The sequence below is a fragment of the Cherax quadricarinatus genome, chromosome 81, assembly GCF_038502225.1.
Source record: "Cherax quadricarinatus isolate ZL_2023a chromosome 81, ASM3850222v1, whole genome shotgun sequence".
In the NCBI taxonomy this organism is placed as follows: Eukaryota; Metazoa; Arthropoda; class Malacostraca; order Decapoda; family Parastacidae; genus Cherax; species Cherax quadricarinatus.
In genome coordinates, this window is record NC_091372.1 from 3,739,209 (window position 1) to 3,758,151 (window position 18,943).

General features: G+C 54.0%; 1 protein-coding gene across 1 annotated transcript in view; it reads left to right on the forward strand.

Annotated features, from left to right (window-relative positions):
• Positions 1-18,943, forward strand: part of LOC128699894 (uncharacterized) — a 461,924-nt gene that overhangs the window by 402,703 nt on the left and 40,278 nt on the right. The gene's annotated exons all lie outside the window — the stretch shown is intronic.

Genomic DNA, 18,943 nt, shown 5'->3' on the forward strand with positions numbered 1-18,943 from the left:
AGGTGCTGCAGCCTGGGGTCCTCCACCAGCTGGAGGGCCTCCAGGTGCTGCAGCCTGGGGTCCTCCACCAGCTGGAGGGCCTCCAGGTGCTGCAGACTGGCGTCCTCCACCAGCTGGAGGGCCTCCAGGTGCTGCAGCCTGGGGTCCTCCACCAGCTGGAGGGCCTCCAGGGCAGCCTGCTGCAGCCCGGGGTCCTCCACCAGCTGGAGGGCCTCCAGGTGCTGCAGCCTCCTCCACCAGCTGGAGGGCCTCCAGGTGCTGCAGGGGGTCCTCCACCAGCTGGAGGGCCTCCAGGTGCTGCAGCCTGGGGTCCTCCACCAGCTGGAGGGCCTCCAGGTGCTGCAGCCCGGGGTCCTCCACCAGCTGGAGGGCCTCCAGGTGCTGCAGTCCGGGGTTCTCCACCAGCTGGAGGGCCTCCAGGTGCTGCAGGGCCTCCAGGGCTCAGCTCCACCAGCTGGAGGGCCTCCAGGTGCTGCAGCCCGGGGTCCTCCACCAGCTGGAGGGCCTCCAGGTGCTGCAGCCAGCTGGAGGGCCTCCAGGTGCTGCAGTCCCCTCCACCAGCTGGAGGGCCTCCTCCACCAGCTGGAGGGCCTCCAGGTGCTGCAGACCGGGGTCCTCCACCAGCTGGAGGGCCTCCAGGTGCTGCAGCCAGCTGGAGGGCCTCCAGGTGCTGCAGCCCGGGGTCCTCCACCAGCTGGGGGCCTCCAGGTGCTGCACCAGCTGGAGGGCCTCCAGGTGCTGCAGCCTGGGGTCCTCCACCAGCTGGAGGGCCTCCAGGTGCTGCAGTCCGGGGTCCTCCACCAGCTGGAGGGCCTCCAGGCGCTGCAGCCCGGGGTCCTCCACCAGCTGGAGGGCCTCCAGGTGCTGCAGCCCGGGGTCCTCCACCAGCTGGAGGGCCTCCAGGTGCTGCAGTCCCCTCCACCAGGGGTCCTCCACCAGCTGGAGGGCCTCCAGGTGCTGCAGTCCGGGGTCCTCCACCAGCTGGAGGGCCTCCAGGTGCTGCAGCCCGGGGTCCTCCACCAGCTGGAGGGCCTCCAGGTGCTGCAGTCCGGGGTCCTCCACCAGCTGGAGGGCCTCCAGGCGCTGCAGCCCGGGGTCCTCCACCAGCTGGAGGGCCTCCAGGCGCTGCAGCCCGGGGTCCTCCACCAGCTGGAGGGCCTCCAGGTGCTGCAGCCCGGGGTCCCCACCAGGGGTCCTCCACCAGCTGGAGGGCCTCCAGCCGCAGCAGCCCGGGGTCCCCCACCAGCTGGAGGGCCTCCAGGTGCTGCAGCCCGGGGTCCACCACCAGCTGGAGGGCCTCCAGGTGCTGCAGCCCGGGGTCCTCCACCAGCTGGAGGGCCTCCAGGTGCTGCAGCTGCAGCCCTCCAGGGGTCCTCCACCAGCTGGAGGGCCTCCAGGTGCTGCAGCCCCTCCACCAGCTGGGTCCTCAGCACCAGCTGGAGGGCCTCCAGGCGCTGCAGTCCAGGGTCCTCCACCAGCTGGAGGGCCTCCAGGCGCTGCAGCCCGGGGTCCTCCACCAGCTGGAGGGCCTCCAGGCGCTGCAGTCCAGGGTCCTCCACCAGCTGGAGGGCCTCCAGGCGCTGCAGTCCAGGGTCCTCCACCAGCTGGAGGGCCTCCAGGTGCTGCAGCCCGGGGTCCTCCACCAGCTGGAGGGCCTCCAGGTGCTGCAGCCTGGGGTCCTCCACCAGCTGGAGGGCCTCCAGGTGCTGCAGCCTGGGGTCCTCCACCAGCTGGAGGGCCTCCAGGTGCTGCAGCCCGGGGTCCTCCACCAGCTGGAGGGCCTCCAGGTACTGCAGCCCGGGGTCCTCCACCAGCTGGAGGGCCTCCAGGTGCTGCAGCCCGGGGTCCTCCACCAGCTGGAGGGCCTCCAGGCGCTGCAGTCCACGGTCCTCCACCAGCTGGAGGGCCTCCAGGTGCTGCAGCCCGGGGTCCTCCACCAGCTGGAGGGCCTCCAGGCGCTGCAGTCCAGGGTCCTCCACCAGCTGGAGGGCCTCCAGGTGCTGCAGCCCGGGGTCCTCCACCAGCTGGTGGGCCTCCAGGTGCTGTTGCCCAGGGTCCTCCACCAGCTGGAGGGCCTCCAGGTGCTGCAGTCCAGGGTCCTCCACCAGCTGGAGGGCCTCCAGGTGCTGCAGCCCAGGGTCCTCCACCAGCTGGAGGGCCTCCAGGTGTTGCAGCCCAGGGTCCTCCACCAGCTGGAGGGCCTCCAGGTGTTGCAGCCCAGGGTCCTCCACCAGCTGGAGGGCCTCCAGGTGTTGCAGTCCAGGGTCCTCCACCAGCTGGAGGGCCTCCAGGTGTTGCAGCCCAGGGTCCTCCACCAGCTGGAGGGCCTCCAGGTGCTGCAGCCCAGGGTCCTCTACCAGCTGGAGCGCCTCTAGGTGCTGCATCCCAGGGTCCTCCACCAGCTGGAAGGTGCTGTAGCCCAGGGTCCTCCACCAGCTGGAGGGCCTCCTTTGCTGCAGCCCAGGGTCCTCCACAAGCTGGAGGGCCTACAGGTGCTGCAGCCCAGGGTCCTCCACCAGCTGGAGGGCCTCCATGTGCTGCAGCCCAGGGTCCTCCACCAGCTGGAAGGTACTGTAGCCCAGGGTCCTCCACCAGCTGGAAGGTGCTGTAGCCCTGGGTCCTCCACCAGCTGGAAGGTGCTGTAGCCCAGGGTCCTCCACCAGCTGGAGGGCCTCCAGGTGCTGCAGGCTCCATCGCTAGCGCACTCAGCTCACACACTGAGGTCCGGGGTTCGAATCGCCTCCGGCACGGCTGGAAAACATTAGGGACGTGTTTCCATAAGACACCTGGTGTCCCTGTCCCTGTTCACCCATCAGTTTAAAATGGGTACCTGGGTGTTAGTGGACTGGTGTGGGTCGCATCCTGGGACAAAACTGACGTAATTTGCGGGAAATGTTCAGCATAACAAGGGACTTTCTATATTGTAGTATGTCACTGATGTCAGCTATGGTCTGTATACCTTGTACATGTACTGGTAGAAATAAAGATATAAAAGGAAATCCGCCAGCTGGAAGGCATCCAGGTGTTGTAGCCCAGGAGATTCACGGTACCTGTAGCCCAGGAGCCTCACAGTACTTGTAGCCCAGGAGCCTCACAGTACTTGTAGCCCAGGAGCCTCACAGTACCTGTAGCCCAGGAGCCTCACAGTACTTGTAGCCCAGGAGCCTCACAGTATCTGTAGCCCAGGAGCCTCACAGTACTTGTAGCCCAGGAGCCTCACAGTACTTGTAGCCCAGGAGCCTCACAGTACTTATAGCCCAGGAGCCTCACAGTACTTGTAGCCCAGGAGCCTCACAGTACTTGTAGCCCAGGAGCCTCACAGTACTTGTAGCCCAGGAGCCTCACAGTATCTGTAGCCCAGGAGCCTCACAGTACTTGTAGCCCAGGGGCCTCACAGTACTTGTAGCCCAGGAGCCTCACAGTATCTGTAGCCCAGGAGCCTCACAATACTTGTAGCCAAGGAGCTTCACAGTACTTGTAGCCCAGGGGCCTCACGGTACTTGTAGCCCAGGAGCCTCACAGTATCTGTAGCCCAGGAGCCTCACAGTACTTGTAGCCCAGGAGCCTCACAGTACTTGTAGCCCAGGAGCCTCACAGTACTTTTAGGCCAGGAGCCTCACAGTACTTGTAGCCCAGGAGCCTCACAGTATCTGTAGCCCAGGAGCCTCACACTACTTGTAGCCCAGGAGCCTCACAGTACCTGTAGCCCAGGAGCGTCACAGTACCTGTAGCCCAGGAGCCTCACAGTACTTGTAGCCCAGGAGCCTCACAGTACTTGTAGCCTAGGAGTCTCACAGTACTTGTACCCCAGGAGCCTCACAGTACCTGTAGCCCAGGAGCCTCACAGTACTTGTAGCCCAGGGGCCTCAAAGTACCTGTAGCCCAGGAGCCTCACAGTACATGTAGCCCAGGGGCCTCAAAGTACCTGTAGGCCAAGGGCCTCACAGTACCTGTAGCCCAGGAGCCTTACAGTACCTGTAGCCCAGGAGCCTCACAGTACTTGTAGCCCAGGAGCCTCACAGTACCTGTAGCCCAGGGGCCTCAAAGTACCTGTAGGCCAAGGGCCTCACAGTACCTGTAGCCCAGGAGCCTTACAGTACCTGTAGCCCAGGGGCCTCACAGTACCTGTGGCCCAGGGGCCTCACAGTACCTGTAGCCCAGGAGTCACAGTACCTGCAGCCCAAGGGCCTCACAGTACCTGTATCCCAGGGGCCTCATAGTACCTGTAGCCCAGGGGCCTCACAGTACCTGTAGCCCAGGTGCCTCACAGTACCTATAGTCCAGGGGCCTCACAGTACCTGTAGCCCAGGGGCCTCAGTACCTGTAGCCCAGAAGCCTCACAGAAACCTGTAGCCCAGAAACCTCACAGTACCTGTAGTCCAGGGGCCTCACAGTACCTGTAGCCCAGGGGCCTCACAGTACCTGTAGCCCAGATGCCTCACAGTACCTGTAGTCCAGGGGCCTCACAGTACCTGTAGCCCAGGGGCCTCAGTACCTGTAGCCCAGAAGCCTCACAGTACCTGTAGCCCAGAAACCTCACAGTACCTGTAGCCCAGGGGCCTCACAGTACCTGTAGCCCAGAGGTCTCACAGTACCTGTAGCCCAGGGGCCTCACACTACCTGTAGCCCAGGGACCTCACAGCACCTGTAGCCCAGGGGCCTCATAGTACCTGTAGCCCAGGGGCCTCACAGTACCTGTAGCCTAGAAGTCTCACAATACCTGTAGCCCAGAGGCCTCACAGCACCCGTAGCCCAGGGGCCTCACAGTACCTGTAGCCCAGAGGCCTCACAGTACCTGTAGCCTAGGGGCCTCATAGTACCTGTATCCCAGGGGCCTCAGAGTACCTGTAGCCCAGGGGCCTGACAGTACCTGTAGACAAGAGGCCTGACACTACCTGTAGCCCAGGGGCCTCACAGTACCTGTAGCCCAGGGGCTTCACAGTACCTGTAGCCCAGAGGCCTGACAGTACCTGCAGCCCAGGGACCTCACATTACCTGTAGCCCAGAGGCCTCACAGTATCTGTTGCCCAGGGGCCTTACAGTACCTGTAGCCCAGAGGCCCCACAGTACCTGTAGTCCAGGGGCCTCACAGCACCTGTAACCCAGAGGCCTCACAGTACCTGTAGACCAGAGGCCTCACAGTACCTGTAGCCCAGGGGCCTCACAGTACCTGTAGCCCAGAGGCCTCACAGTACCTGTAGCCCAGGGGCCTCACAGTACCTGTAGTCCAGATGCCTCACCGTACCTGTAGCCCAGAGGCCTCACAGTACCTGTAGCCCAGGGGCCTCACAGTACCTGTAGCCCAGAGGCCTCACAGTACCTGTAGCCCAGAGGCCTCACAGTGCCTGTAGCCCAGAGGCCTCACAGTACCTGTAGCCCAGGGGCCTCACAGTACCTGTAGCCCAGAGGCCTCACAGTACCTGTAGCCCAGGGGCCTCACAGTACCTGTAACCCAGGGGCCTCACAGTACCTGTAGCCCAGGGGTCTCACAGTACCTGCAGCCGAGGGGCCTCACAGTACCTGCAGCCCAAGGGCCTCACAGTACCTGTAGCCCAAGGGCCTCACAGTACCTGAAGCCCAGGGGCCTCACAGCACCTGTAGCCCAGGGGCCTCACAGTACCTGTAGCCCAGAGGCCTCACAGTACCTGTAGCCCAGGGGCCTCACAGTACCTGTAGCCCAGGGGCCTCACAGTACCTGTAGCCCAGGGGTCTCACAGTACCTGCAGCCCAGGGGCCTCACAGTACCTGCAGCCCAGGGGCCTCACAGTACCTGTAGCCCAGGGGCCTCACAGTACCTGAAGCCCAGGGGCCTAACAGCACCTGTAGCCCAGGGGCCTCACAGTACCTGTAGTCCAGAGGCCTCACAGTACCTGTAGCCCAGGGGCCTCACAGTACCTGTAGCCCTGGGGCCTCACAGTACCTGTAGACTAGGGGCCTCACAGTACCTGTAGCCCAGGGGCCTCACAGTACCTGTAGCCCAGGGGCCTCACAGTACCTATAGCCCAGGAGCCTCACAGTACCTGTAGCCCAGGGGCCTCACAGTACCTCTAGCCCAGGGGCCTCACAGTACCTGTATCCCAGGGGCCTCACAGTACCTGTATCCCAGGGGCCTCACAGTACTTGTAGCCCAGGGGCCTCACAGTACCTGTATCCCAGGGGCCTCACAGTACCTGTAGCCCAGGGGCCTCACAGTACCTGTATCCCAGGGGCCTCACAGTACCTCTAGGCCAGGGGCCTCACAGTACCTGTATCCCAGGGGCCTCACAGTACCTGTATCCCAGGGGCCTCACAGTACCTGTAGCCCAGGAGCCTCACAGTACCTGTAGCCCAGGGGCCTCACAGTACCTCTAGCCCAGGGGCCTCACAGTACCTGTATCCCAGGGGCCTCACAGTACCTGTATCCCAGGGGCCTACAAAATCTTAATCTAACCCAGGGTAATCACAGTACCTGTATCCCAGGGGCCTACAAAATCTTAATCTAACTCTGACTGTGTAATAACAGACTTAAAGATGAGATATTTCTATTGGGACACAATATTGATACCCTGAGGTAGGTCAGTGGTAGCGTCACATACTTGGTAGCTCAGTGGTAGCGTCATATACTTGGTAGGTCAGTGGTAGCGTTACATACTTGGTAGGTCAGTGGTAGCATCACATACTTGGTAGCTCAGTGGTAGCATCACATACTTGGTAGCTCAGTGGTAGCATCACATACTTGGTAGGTCAGTGGTAGCGTCACATACTTGGTAGGTCAGTGGTAGCGTTACATACTTGGTAGGTCAGTGGTAGCATCACATACTTGGTAGGTCAGTGGTAGCATCACATACTTGGTAGGTCAGTGGTAGCATCACATACTTGGTAGGTCAGTGGTAGCGTCACATACTTGGTAGGTCAGTGGTAGCATCACATACTTGGTAGCTCAGTGGTAGCATCGCATACTTGGTAGGTCAGTGGTAGCGTCACATACTTGGTAGGTCAGTGGTAGCGCCACATACTTGGTAGGTCAGTGGTAGCGTCACATACTTGGTAGGTCAGTGGTAGCATCACATACTTGGTAGCTCAGTGGTAGCATCACATACTTGGTAGGTCAGTGGTAGCATCACATACTTGGTAGGTCAGTGGTAGCTTCACATACTTGGTAGGTCAGTGTTAGCGTCACATACATCAGTGGTAGCTTACTTGGTAGGTCAGTGGTAGCATCACATACTTGGTAGGTCAGTGGTAGCATCACATACTTGGTAGGTCAGTGGTAGCATCACATACTTGGTAGGTCAGTGGTAGCATCACATACTTGGTAGGTCAGTGGTAGCATCACATACTTGGTAGGTCAGTGGTAGCGTCACATACTTGGTAGGTCAGTGGTAGCGTCACATACTTGGTAGGTCAGTGGTAGCATCACATACTTGGTAGGTCAGTGGTAGCATCACATACTTGGTAGGTCAGTGGTAGCATCACATACTTGGTAGGTCAGTGGTAGCATCACATACTTGGTAGGTCAGTGGTAGCATCACATACTTGGTAGGTCAGTGGTAGCATCACATACTTGGTAGGTCAGTGGTAGCATCACATACTTGGTAGCTCAGTGGTAGCGTTACATACTTGGTAGGTCAGTGGTAGCGTCACATACTTGGTAGGTCAGTGGTAGCATCACATACTTGGTAGGTCAGTGGTAGCATCACATACTTGGTAGGTCAGTGGTAGCATCACATACTTGGTAGGTCAGTGGTAGCGTCACATACTTGGTAGGTCAGTGGTAGCATCACATACTTGGTAGCTCAGTGGTAGCATCACATACTTGGTAGCTCAGTGGTAGCATCACATACTTGGTAGCTCAGTGGTAGCATCACATACTTGGTAGGTCAGTGGTAGCGTCACATACTTGGTAGGTCAGTGGTAGCATCACATACTTGGTAGGTCAGTGGTAGCATCACATACTTGGTAGGTCAGTGGTAGCATCACATACTTGGTAGGTCAGTGGTAGCATCACATACTTGGTAGGTCAGTGGTAGCATCACATGCTTGTTAGGTCAGTGGTAGCATCACATACTTGGTAGGTCAGTGGTAGCGTCACATACTTGGTAGGTCAGTGGTAGCGTCACATACTTGGTAGGTCAGTGGTAGCATCACATGCTTGTTAGGTCAGTGGTAGCATCACATACTTGGTAGCTCAGTGGTAGCATCGCATACTTGGTAGCTCAGTGGTAGCATCACATACTTGGTAGGTCAGTGGTAGCGTCACATACTTGGTAGGTCAGTGGTAGCGTCACATACTTGGTAGGTCAGTGGTAGCATCACATACTTGGTAGGTCAGTGGTAGCATCACATACTTGGTAGCTCAGTGGTAGCGTCACATACTTGGTAGGTCAGTGGTAGCATCACATACTTGGTAGGTCAGTGGTAGCATCACATACTTGGTAGCTCAGTGGTAGCATCACATACTTGGTAGCTCAGTGGTAGCGTTACATACTTGGTAGGTCAGTGGTGGCATCACATACTTGGTAGGTCACTGGTAGCGTCACATACTTGGTAGGTCAGTGGTAGCATCACATACTTGGTAGGTCAGTGGTAGCATCACATACTTGGTAGCTCAGTGGTAGCATCACATACTTGGTAGCTCAGTGATAGCGTCACATACTTGGTAGGTCAGTGGTAGCATCACATACTTGGTAGCTCAGTGGTAGCATCACATACTTGGTAGCTCAGTGGTAGCTCAGGTAGGTAGCGTCACATACTTGGTAGGTCAGTACTTGGTAGCTCAGTGGTAGCGTTACATACTTGGTAGGTCAGTGGTAGCATCACATACTTGGTAGGTCAGTGGTAGCGTCACATACTTGGTAGGTCAGTGGTAGCATCACATACTTGGTAGCTCAGTGGTAGCGTTACATACTTGGTAGGTCAGTGGTAGCGTCACATACTTGGTAGGTCAGTGGGAGCGTCACATACTTGGTAGGTCAGTGGTAGCATCACATACTTGGTTGCTCAGTGGTAGCGTCACATACTTGGTAGGTCAGTGGTAGCATCACATACTTGGTAGGTCAGTGGTAGCGTCACATACTTGGTAGGTCAGTGGTAGCATCACATACTTGGTAGGTCAGTGGTAGCATCACATACTTGGTAGGTCAGTGGTAGCATCACATACTTGGTAGCTCAGTGGTAGCATCACATACTTGGTAGCTCAGTGGTAGCGTTACATACTTGGTAGGTCAGTGGTAGCATCACATACTTGGTAGGTCAGTGGTAGCGTCACATACTTGGTAGCTCAGTGGTAGCGTTACATACTTGGTAGGTCAGTGGTAGCATCACATACTTGGTAGCTCAGTGGTAGCGTTACATACTTGCTAGGTCAGTGGTAGCATCACATACTTGGTAGGTCAGTGGTAGCGTCACATACTTGGTAGGTCAGTGGTAGCGTTACATACTTGGTAGGTCAGTGGTAGCGTTACATACTTGGTAGGTCAGTGGTAGCGTCACATACTTGGTAGCTCAGTGGTAGCGTTACATACTTGGTAGGTCAGTGGTAGCATCACATACTTGGTAGGTCAGTGGTAGCATCACATACTTGGTAGGTCAGTGGTAGCATCACATACTTGGTAGCTCAGTGGTAGCGTTACATACTTGGTAGGTCAGTGGTAGCATCACATACTTGGTAGCTCAGTGGTAGCGTTACATACTTGGTAGGTCAGTGGTAGCGTCACATACTTGGTAGGTCAGTGGTAGCATCACATACTTGGTAGCTCAGTGGTAGCATCACATACTTGGTAGGTCAGTGGTAGCGTTACATACTTGGTAGGTCAGTGGTAGCATCACATACTTGGTAGGTCAGTGGTAGCATCACATACTTGGTAGCTCAGTGGTAGCGTTACATACTTGGTAGGTCAGTGGTAGCGTCACATACTTGGTAGCTCAGTGGTAGCATCACATACTTGGTAGGTCAGTGGTAGCATCACATACTTGGTAGGTCAGTGGTAGCATCATATACTTGGTAGCTCAGTGGTAGCTGTCTGTTCAGTGGTAGCACCAGTCTGACTGATGCTGTTGCTGTCAGTGACACCAGTTTGACTGATGCTGTTGCTATCAGTGACACCAGTCTGACTGATGCTGTTGCTGTCAGTTGCACCAGTGTGACTGATGCTGTTGCTGTCAGTTGCACCAGTGTGACTGATGCTGTTGCTGTCAGTGACACCAGTCTGACTGATGCTGTTGCTGTCAGTGACACCAGTTTGACTGATGCTGTTGCTGTCAGTTGCACCAGTGTGACTGATGCTGTTGCTGTCAGTGACACCAGTCTGACTGATGCTGTTGCTGTCAGTTGCACCAGTGTGACTGATGCTGTTGCTGTCAGTGACACCAGTCTGACTGATGCTGTTGCTGTCAGTTGCACCAGTGTGACTGATGCTGTTGCTGTCAGTGACACCAGTCTGACTGATGTTGTTGCTGTCAGTGACACCAGTTTGACTGATGCTGTTGCTGTCAATGACACCAGTGTGACTGATGCTGTTGCTGTCAGTGACACCAGTTTGACTGATGCTGTTGCTTTCAGTGACGCCAGTTTGATTGATGCTGTTGCTGTCAGTGACACCAGTTTGACTGATGCTGTTGCTGTCAGTGACACCAGTTTGACTGATGCTGTTGCTGTCAGTGACACCAGTCTGACTGATGCTGTTGCTGTCAGTAACACCAGCGTGACTGATGCTGTTGCTGTCAGTGACACCAGTCTGACTGATGCTGTTGCTGTCAGTGACACCAGTTTGACTGATGCTGTTGCTGTCAGTGACACCAGTCTGACTGATGCTGTTGCTGTCAGTTGCACCAGTGTGACTGATGCTGTTGCTGTCAGTTGCACCAGTGTGACTGATGCTGTTGCTGTCAGTGACACCAGTCTGACTGATGCTGTTGCTGTCAGTGACACCAGTTTGACTGATGCTGTTGCTGTCAGTTGCACCAGTGTGACTGATGCTGTTGCTGTCAGTGACACCAGTCTGACTGATGCTGTTGCTGTCAGTTGCACCAGTGTGACTGATGCTGTTGCTGTCAGTGACACCAGTCTGACTGATGCTGTTGCTGTCAGTTGCACCAGTGTGACTGATGCTGTTGCTGTCAGTGACACCAGTCTGACTGATGTTGTTGCTGTCAGTGACACCAGTTTGACTGATGTTGTTGCTGTCAATGACACCAGTGTGACTGATGCTGTTGCTGTCAGTGACACCAGTTTGACTGATGCTGTTGCTGTCAGTGACGCCAGTTTGACTGATGCTGTTGCTGTCAGTGACACCAGTTTGACTGATGCTGTTGCTGTCAGTGACACCAGTTTGACTGATGCTGTTGCTGTCAGTGACACCAGTCTGACTGATGCTGTTGCTGTCAGTAACACCAGCGTGACTGATGCTGTTGCTGTCAGTGACACCAGTTTGACTGATGCTGTTGCTGTCAGTGACACCAGTTTGACTGATGCTGTTGCTGTCAGTGACACCAGTTTGACTGATGCTGTTGCTGTCAGTGACACCAGTCTGACTGATGCTGTTGCTGTCAGTGACACCAGTTTGACTGATGCTGTTGCTGTCAGTGACACCAGTGTGACTGATGCTGTTGCTGTCAGTGACACCAGTTTGATGCTGTTGCTGTCAGTAACACCAGCGTGACTGATGCTGTTGCTGTCAGTGACACCAGTTTGACTGATGCTGTTGCTGTCAGTGACATCAGTTTGACTGATGCTGTTGCTGTCAGTGACACAAGTCTGACTGATGCTGTTGCTGTCAGTGACATCAGTTTGATGTTGTTGCTGTCAGTGACATCAGTTTGACTGATGCTGTTGCTGTCAGTGACACCAGTCTGACTGATGCTGTTGCTGTCAGTGACACCAGTTTGACTGATGCTGTTGCTGTCAGTGACACCAGTTTGACTGATGCTGTTGCTGTCAGTGACACCAGTTTCACTAATGCTGTTGCTGTCTGTGACACAAGTCTGACTGATGCTGTTGCTGTCAGTGACATCAGTTTGATGCTGTTGCTGTCAGTGACATCAGTTTGATGCTGTTGCTGTCAGTGACATCAGTTTGATGCTGTTGCTGTCAGTGACATCAGTTTGACTGATGCTGTTGCTGTCAGTGACACCAGTTTGACTGATGCTGTTGCTGTCAGTGACATCAGTTTGACTGATGCTGTTGCTGTCAGTGACATCAGTTTGACTGATGCTGTTTCTGTCAGTGACACAAGTCTGACTGATGCTGTTGCTGTCAGTGACATCAGTTTGATGCTGTTGCTGTCAGTGACACCAGTCTGACTGATGCTGTTGCTGTCAGTGACACCAGTTTGACTGATGCTGTTGCTGTCAGTGACACCAGTTTGACTGATGCTGTTGCTGTCAGTGACACCAGTTTGACTGATGCTGTTGCTGTCAGTGACACCAGTTTGACTGATGCTGTTGCTGTCAGTGACACCAGTCTGACTGATGCTGTTGCTGTCAGTGACACCAGTTTGACTGATGCTGTTGCTGTCAGTGACACCAGTTTGACTGATGCTGTTGCTGTCAGTGACACCAGTTTGACTGATGCTGTTGCTGTCAGTGACACCAGTTTGACTGATGCTGTTGCTGTCAGTGACACCAGTCTGACTGATGCTGTTGCTGTCAGTGACACCAGTTTGACTGATGCTGTTGCTGTCAGTGACACCAGTGTGACTGATGCTGTTGCTGTCAGTGACACCAGTTTGACTGATGCTGTTGCTGTCAATAACACCAGCGTGACTGATGCTGTTGCTGTCAGTGACATCAGTTTGACTGATGCTGTTGCTGTCAGTGACACAAGTCTGACTGATGCTGTTGCTGTCAGTGACATCAGTTTGATGTTGTTGCTGTCAGTGACATCAGTTTGACTGATGCTGTTGCTGTCAGTGACACCAGTTTGACTGATGCTGTTGCTGTCAGTGACATCAGTTTGACTGATGCTGTTGCTGTCAGTGACATCAGTTTGACTGATGCTGTTTCTGTCAGTGACACAAGTCTGACTGATGCTGTTGCTGTCAGTGACATCAGTTTGATGCTGTTGCTGTCAGTGACACCAGTCTGACTGATGCTGTTGCTGTCAGTGACACCAGTTTGACTGATGCTGTTGCTGTCAGTGACACCAGTTTGACTGATGCTGTTGCTGTCAGTGACACCAGTTTGACTGATGCTGTTGCTGTCAGTGACACCAGTTTGACTGATGCTGTTGCTGTCAGTGACACCAGTCTGACTGATGCTGTTGCTGTCAGTGACACCAGTTTGACTGATGCTGTTGCTGTCAGTGACACCAGTTTGACTGATGCTGTTGCTGTCAGTGACACCAGTTTGACTGATGCTGTTGCTGTCAGTGACACCAGTTTGACTGATGCTGTTGCTGTCAGTGACACCAGTCTGACTGATGCTGTTGCTGTCAGTGACACCAGTTTGACTGATGCTGTTGCTGTCAGTGACACCAGTGTGACTGATGCTGTTGCTGTCAGTGACACCAGTTTGACTGATGCTGTTGCTGTCAATAACACCAGCGTGACTGATGCTGTTGCTGTCAGTGACATCAGTTTGACTGATGCTGTTGCTGTCAGTGACACAAGTCTGACTGATGCTGTTGCTGTCAGTGACATCAGTTTGATGTTGTTGCTGTCAGTGACATCAGTTTGACTGATGCTGTTGCTGTCAGTGACACCAGTCTGACTGATGCTGTTGCTGTCAGTGACACCAGTTTGACTGATGCTGTTGCTGTCATTGACACCAGTTTGACTGATGCTGTTGCTGTCAGTGACACCAGTTTGACTGATGCTGTTGCTGTCAGTGACACCAGTTTCACTGATGCTGTTGCTGTCAGTGACACAAGTCTGACTGATGCTGTTGCTGTCAGTGACATCAGTTTGATGCTGTTGCTGTCAGTGACATCAGTTTGATGCTGTTGCTGTCAGTGACACAAGTCTGACTGATGCTGTTGCTGTCAGTGACACCAGTTTGACTGATGCTGTTGCTGTCAGTGACATCAGTTTGATGCTGTTGCTGTCAGTGACATCAGTTTGATGCTGTTGCTGTCAGTGACACAAGTCTGACTGATGCTGTTGCTGTCAGTGACACCAGTTTGACTGATGCTGTTGCTGTCAGTGACATCAGTTTGACTGATGCTGTTGCTGTCAGTGACATCAGTTTGACTGATGCTGTTTCTGTCAATGACACAAGTCTGACTGATGCTGTTGCTGTCAGTGACATCAGTTTGATGCTGTTGCTGTCAGTGACACCAGTCTGACTGATGTTGTTGCTGTCAGTGACACCAGTTTGACTCATGCTGTTGCTGTCAGTGACACCAGTTTGACTGATGCTGTTGCTGTCAGTTGCACCAGTGTGACTGATGCTGTTGCTGTCAGTGACACCAGTCTGACTGATGCTGTTGCTGTCAGTTGCACCAGTGTGACTGATGCTGTTGCTGTCAGTTGCACCAGTGTGACTGATGCTGTTGCTGTCAGTGACACCAGTCTGACTGATGCTGTTGCTGTCAGTGACACCAGTTTGACTGATGCTGTTGCTGTCAGTTGCACCAGTGTGACTGATGCTGTTGCTGTCAGTGACACCAGTCTGACTGATGTTGTTGCTGTCAGTTGCACCAGTGTGACTGATGCTGTTGCTGTCAGTAACACCAGCGTGACTGGTGCTGTTGCTGTCAGTAACACCAGTCTGACTGATGCTGTTGCTGTCAGTAACACCAGCGTGACTGGTGCTGTTGCTGTCAGTAACACCAGTCTGACTGATGCTGTTGCTGTCAGTAACACCAGCGTGACTGATGCTGTTGCTGTCAGTGACACCAGTTTGACTGATGCTGTTGCTGTCAGTTGCACCAGTGTGACTGATGCTGTTGCTGTCAGTGACACCAGTCTGACTGATGCTGTTGCTGTCAGTTGCACCAGTCTGAATGATGCTGTTGCTGTCAGTGACACCAGTCTGAATGATGCTGTTGCTGTCAGTGACACCAGCGTGACTGATGCTGTTGCTGCCAGTAACACCAGAGTGTGACTGGTGCTGTTGCTGTCGGTGACACCAGCGTGACTGATGCTGTTGCTGTCAGTGACACCAGTCTGAATGATGCTGTTGCTGTCAGTGACACCAGTCTGAATGATGCTGTTGCTGTCAGTGACACCAGTCTGAATGATGCTGTTGCTGTCAGTGACACCAGCGTGACTGGTGCTGTTGCTGTCAGTAACACCAGTCTGACTGATGCTGTTGCTGTCAGTAACACCAGCGTGACTGGTGCTGTTGCTGTCAGTGACACCAGTCTGACTGATGCTGTTGCTGTCAGTTGCACCAGTGTGACTGATGCTGTTGCTGCCAGTAACACCAGAGTGTAACTGGTGCTGTTGCTGTCAGTGACACCAGCGTGACTGATGCTGTTGCTGTCAGTGACACCAGTTTGACTGATGCTGTTGCTGTCAGTTGCACCAGTGTGACTGATGCTGTTGCTGTCAGTGACACCAGTCTGACTGATGCTGTTGCTGTCAGTTGCACCAGTCTGAATGATGCTGTTGCTGTCAGTGACACCAGTCTGAATGATGCTGTTGCTGTCAGTGACACCAGCGTGACTGATGCTGTTGCTGCCAGTAACACCAGAGTGTGACTGGTGCTGTTGCTGTCGGTGACACCAGCGTGACTGATGCTGTTGCTGTCAGTGACACCAGTCTGAATGATGCTGTTGCTGTCAGTGACACCAGTCTGAATGATGCTGTTGCTGTCAGTGACACCAGCGTGACTGATGCTGTTGCTGTCAGTGACACCAGCGTGACTGATGCTGTTGCTGTCAATGACACCAGTCTGAATGATGCTGTTGCTGTCAGTAACACCAGCGTGACTGGTGCTGTTGCTGTCAGTAACACCAGCGTGACTGGTGCTGTTGCTGTCAGTAACACCAGCCTGACTAGTGCTGTTGCTGTCAGTAACACCAGAGTGTGACTGGTGCTATTGCTGTCAGTAACACCAGCGTGACTGGTGCTGTTGCTGTCAGTAACACCAGAGTGTGACTGGTGCTGTTGCTGTCAGTAACACCAGCGTGACTGGTGCTGTTGCTGTCAGTAACACCAGAGTGTTACTGGTGCTGTTGCTGTCAGTAACACCAGCGTGACTTGTGCTGTTGCTGTCAGTAACACCAGAGTGTGACTGGTGCTGTTGCTGTCAGTAACACCAGCGTGACTGGTGCTGTTGCTGTCAGTAACACCAGAGTGTGACTGGTGCTGTTGCTGTCAGTAACACCAGCGTGACTGGTGCTGTTGCTGTCAGTAACACCAGAGTGTGACTGGTGCTGTTGCTGTCAGTAACACCAGCGTGACTGGTGCTGTTGCTGTCAGTAACACCAGAGTGTGACTGGTGCTGTTGCTGTCAGTAACACCAGCGTGACTGGTGCTGTTGCTGTCAGTAACACCAGAGTGTGACTGGTGCTGTTGCTGTCTGTTGCTGTTGCTTCTGAGCCTGGCTTCTGAGCCTGGCTTCTGAGCCTGGCTTCTGAGCCTGGCTTCTGAGCCTGGGTTCTAAGCCTGGGTTTTGATCCTGGGTTCTGAGCCTGGGTTCTAAGCCTGGGTTTTGATCCTGGCTTCTGAGCCTGGCAACTGGGCCAGGCATTTTACACAAAAAATGAAGGAACACTGCAGTAGGCCTAATTTCCAGTGCTATACAAGTCTAAGAAACCACGGTACGGGTGGGGCTTAAACTCGCGGCAGGTGAGTGTACACCTCCAGGCCAGTGCGTAAGCCACTGGGCCACCTGGCTACAATAAGAGTCATCAAACTAGTTCTAATTCATACCCGATCGTGTAGCTGTCCACCTTATATTTAAAGTTACAATCTTGTATCTTGGAACTTAAAGTTTTGTGAGTGAAAATCACTTACATAGTAACATTGGAGACCATAAATAAGGTGAGTCTCCTCGCAAAATGCCGCACTGTTGTCAACATGGGCTCAACACACTCTGCTATGAGGGACTGATTACCTCAAACTTCTTATTTTCCATTGTTTTCTCTGCTTTGGACTGAAGAATCTTGTGCGTGGTCCAGTGTTACCAGAATACACAGATGTTTAATATTAAGATGGTATACAATACCTACAGACTCATTACTCTCGTATTCAACAGGTAGGTGTCTTCATAGGTACCTGATTCATGTACATGTGTCTTACTTATGTACCTACATGTTACATAAGTCTCTCATTTATCAACTTGTCGGTTATGTAACCTAACAAGTTAATAAAACTCGGATACAAGGAATATAAATAATCAGTGTGAGAAATGGATTTGCAACTGTTGGGTTTTTTGAGTATTTCTGCGTCACCTGTCAACTGCTGAGAGGTGTTGACAGCACGTCACCTGTCAACTGCTGAGAGGTGTTGACAGCAGGTCACCTGTCAACTGCTGAGAGGTGTTGACAGCAGGTCACCTGTCAACTGCTGAGAGGTGTTGACAGCAGGTCACCTGTCAACTGCTGAGAGGTGTTGATAGCAGGTCACCTGTCAACTGCTGAGAGGTGTTGACAGCAGGTCACCTGTCAACTGCTGAGAGGTGTTGACAGGTCACCTGTCAACTGCTGAGAGGTGTTGACAGCAGGTCACCTGTCAACTGCTGAGAGGTGTTGACAACAGGTCACTTGTCAACTGCTGAGAGGTGTTGACAGCAGGTCACCTGTCAACTGCTGAGAGGTGTTGACAGCAGGTCACCTGTCAACTACTGAGAGGTGTTGACAGCAGGTCACCTGTCAACTGCTGAGAGGTGTTGACAGCAGGTCACCTGTCAACTGCTGAGAGGTGTTGACAGCAGGTCACCTGTCAACTGCTGAGAGGTGTTGACAGAAGGTCACCTGTCAACTGCTGAGAGGTGTTGACAGCAGGTCACCTGTCAACTACTGAGAGGTGTTGACAGCAGGTCACCTGTCAACTGCTGAGAGGTGTTGACAGCAGGTCACCTGTCAACTGCTGAGAGGTGTTGACAGCAGGTCACCTGTCAACTGCTGAGAGGTGTTGACAGCGGGTCACCTGTCAACTACTGAGAGGTGTTGACAACAGGTCACCTGTCAACTGCTGAGAGGTGTTGACAACAGGTCACCTGTCAACTGCTGAGAGGTGTTGACAACAGGTCACCTGTCAACTGCTGAGAGGTGTTGACAGCAGGTCACCTGTCAACTGCTGAGAGGTATTGACAGCAGGTCACCTGTCAACTGCTGAGAGGTGTTGACAGCAGGTCACCTGTCAACTGCTGAGAGGTGTTGACAGCAGGTCACCTGTCAACTGCTGAGAGGTGTTGACAGCAGGTCACCTGTCAACTTCTGAGAGGTGTTGACAGCAGGTCACCTGTCAACTGCTGAGAGGTGTTGACAGCAGGTCACCTGTCAACTGCTGAGAGGTGTTGACAACAGGTCACCTGTCAACTGCTGAGAGGTGTTGACAGGAGGTCACCTGTCAACTGCTGAGAGGTGTTGACAGCAGGTCACCTGTCAACTGCTGAGAGGTGTTGACAGCAGGTCACCTGTCAACTGCTGAGAGGTGTTGACAGCAGGTCACCTGTCAACTACTGAGAGGTGTTGACAACAGGTCACCTGTCAACTGCTGAGAGGTGTTGACAGCAGGTCATCTGTCAACTGCTGAGAGGTGTTGACACCAGGTCACCTGTCAACTGCTGAGAGGTGTTGACACCAGGTCACCTGTCAACTGCTGAGAGGTGTTGACACCAGGTCACCTGTCAACTGCTGAGAGGTGTTGACAGCAGGTCACCTGTCAACTACTGAGAGGTGTTGACAGCAGGTCACCTGTCAACTGCTGAGAGGTGTTGACACCAGGTCACCTGTCAACTGCTGAGAGGTGTTGACACCAGGTCACCTGTCAACTGCTGAGAGGTGTTGACACCAGGTCACCTGTCAACTGCTGAGAGGTGTTGACACCAGGTCACCTGTCAACTGCTGAGAGGT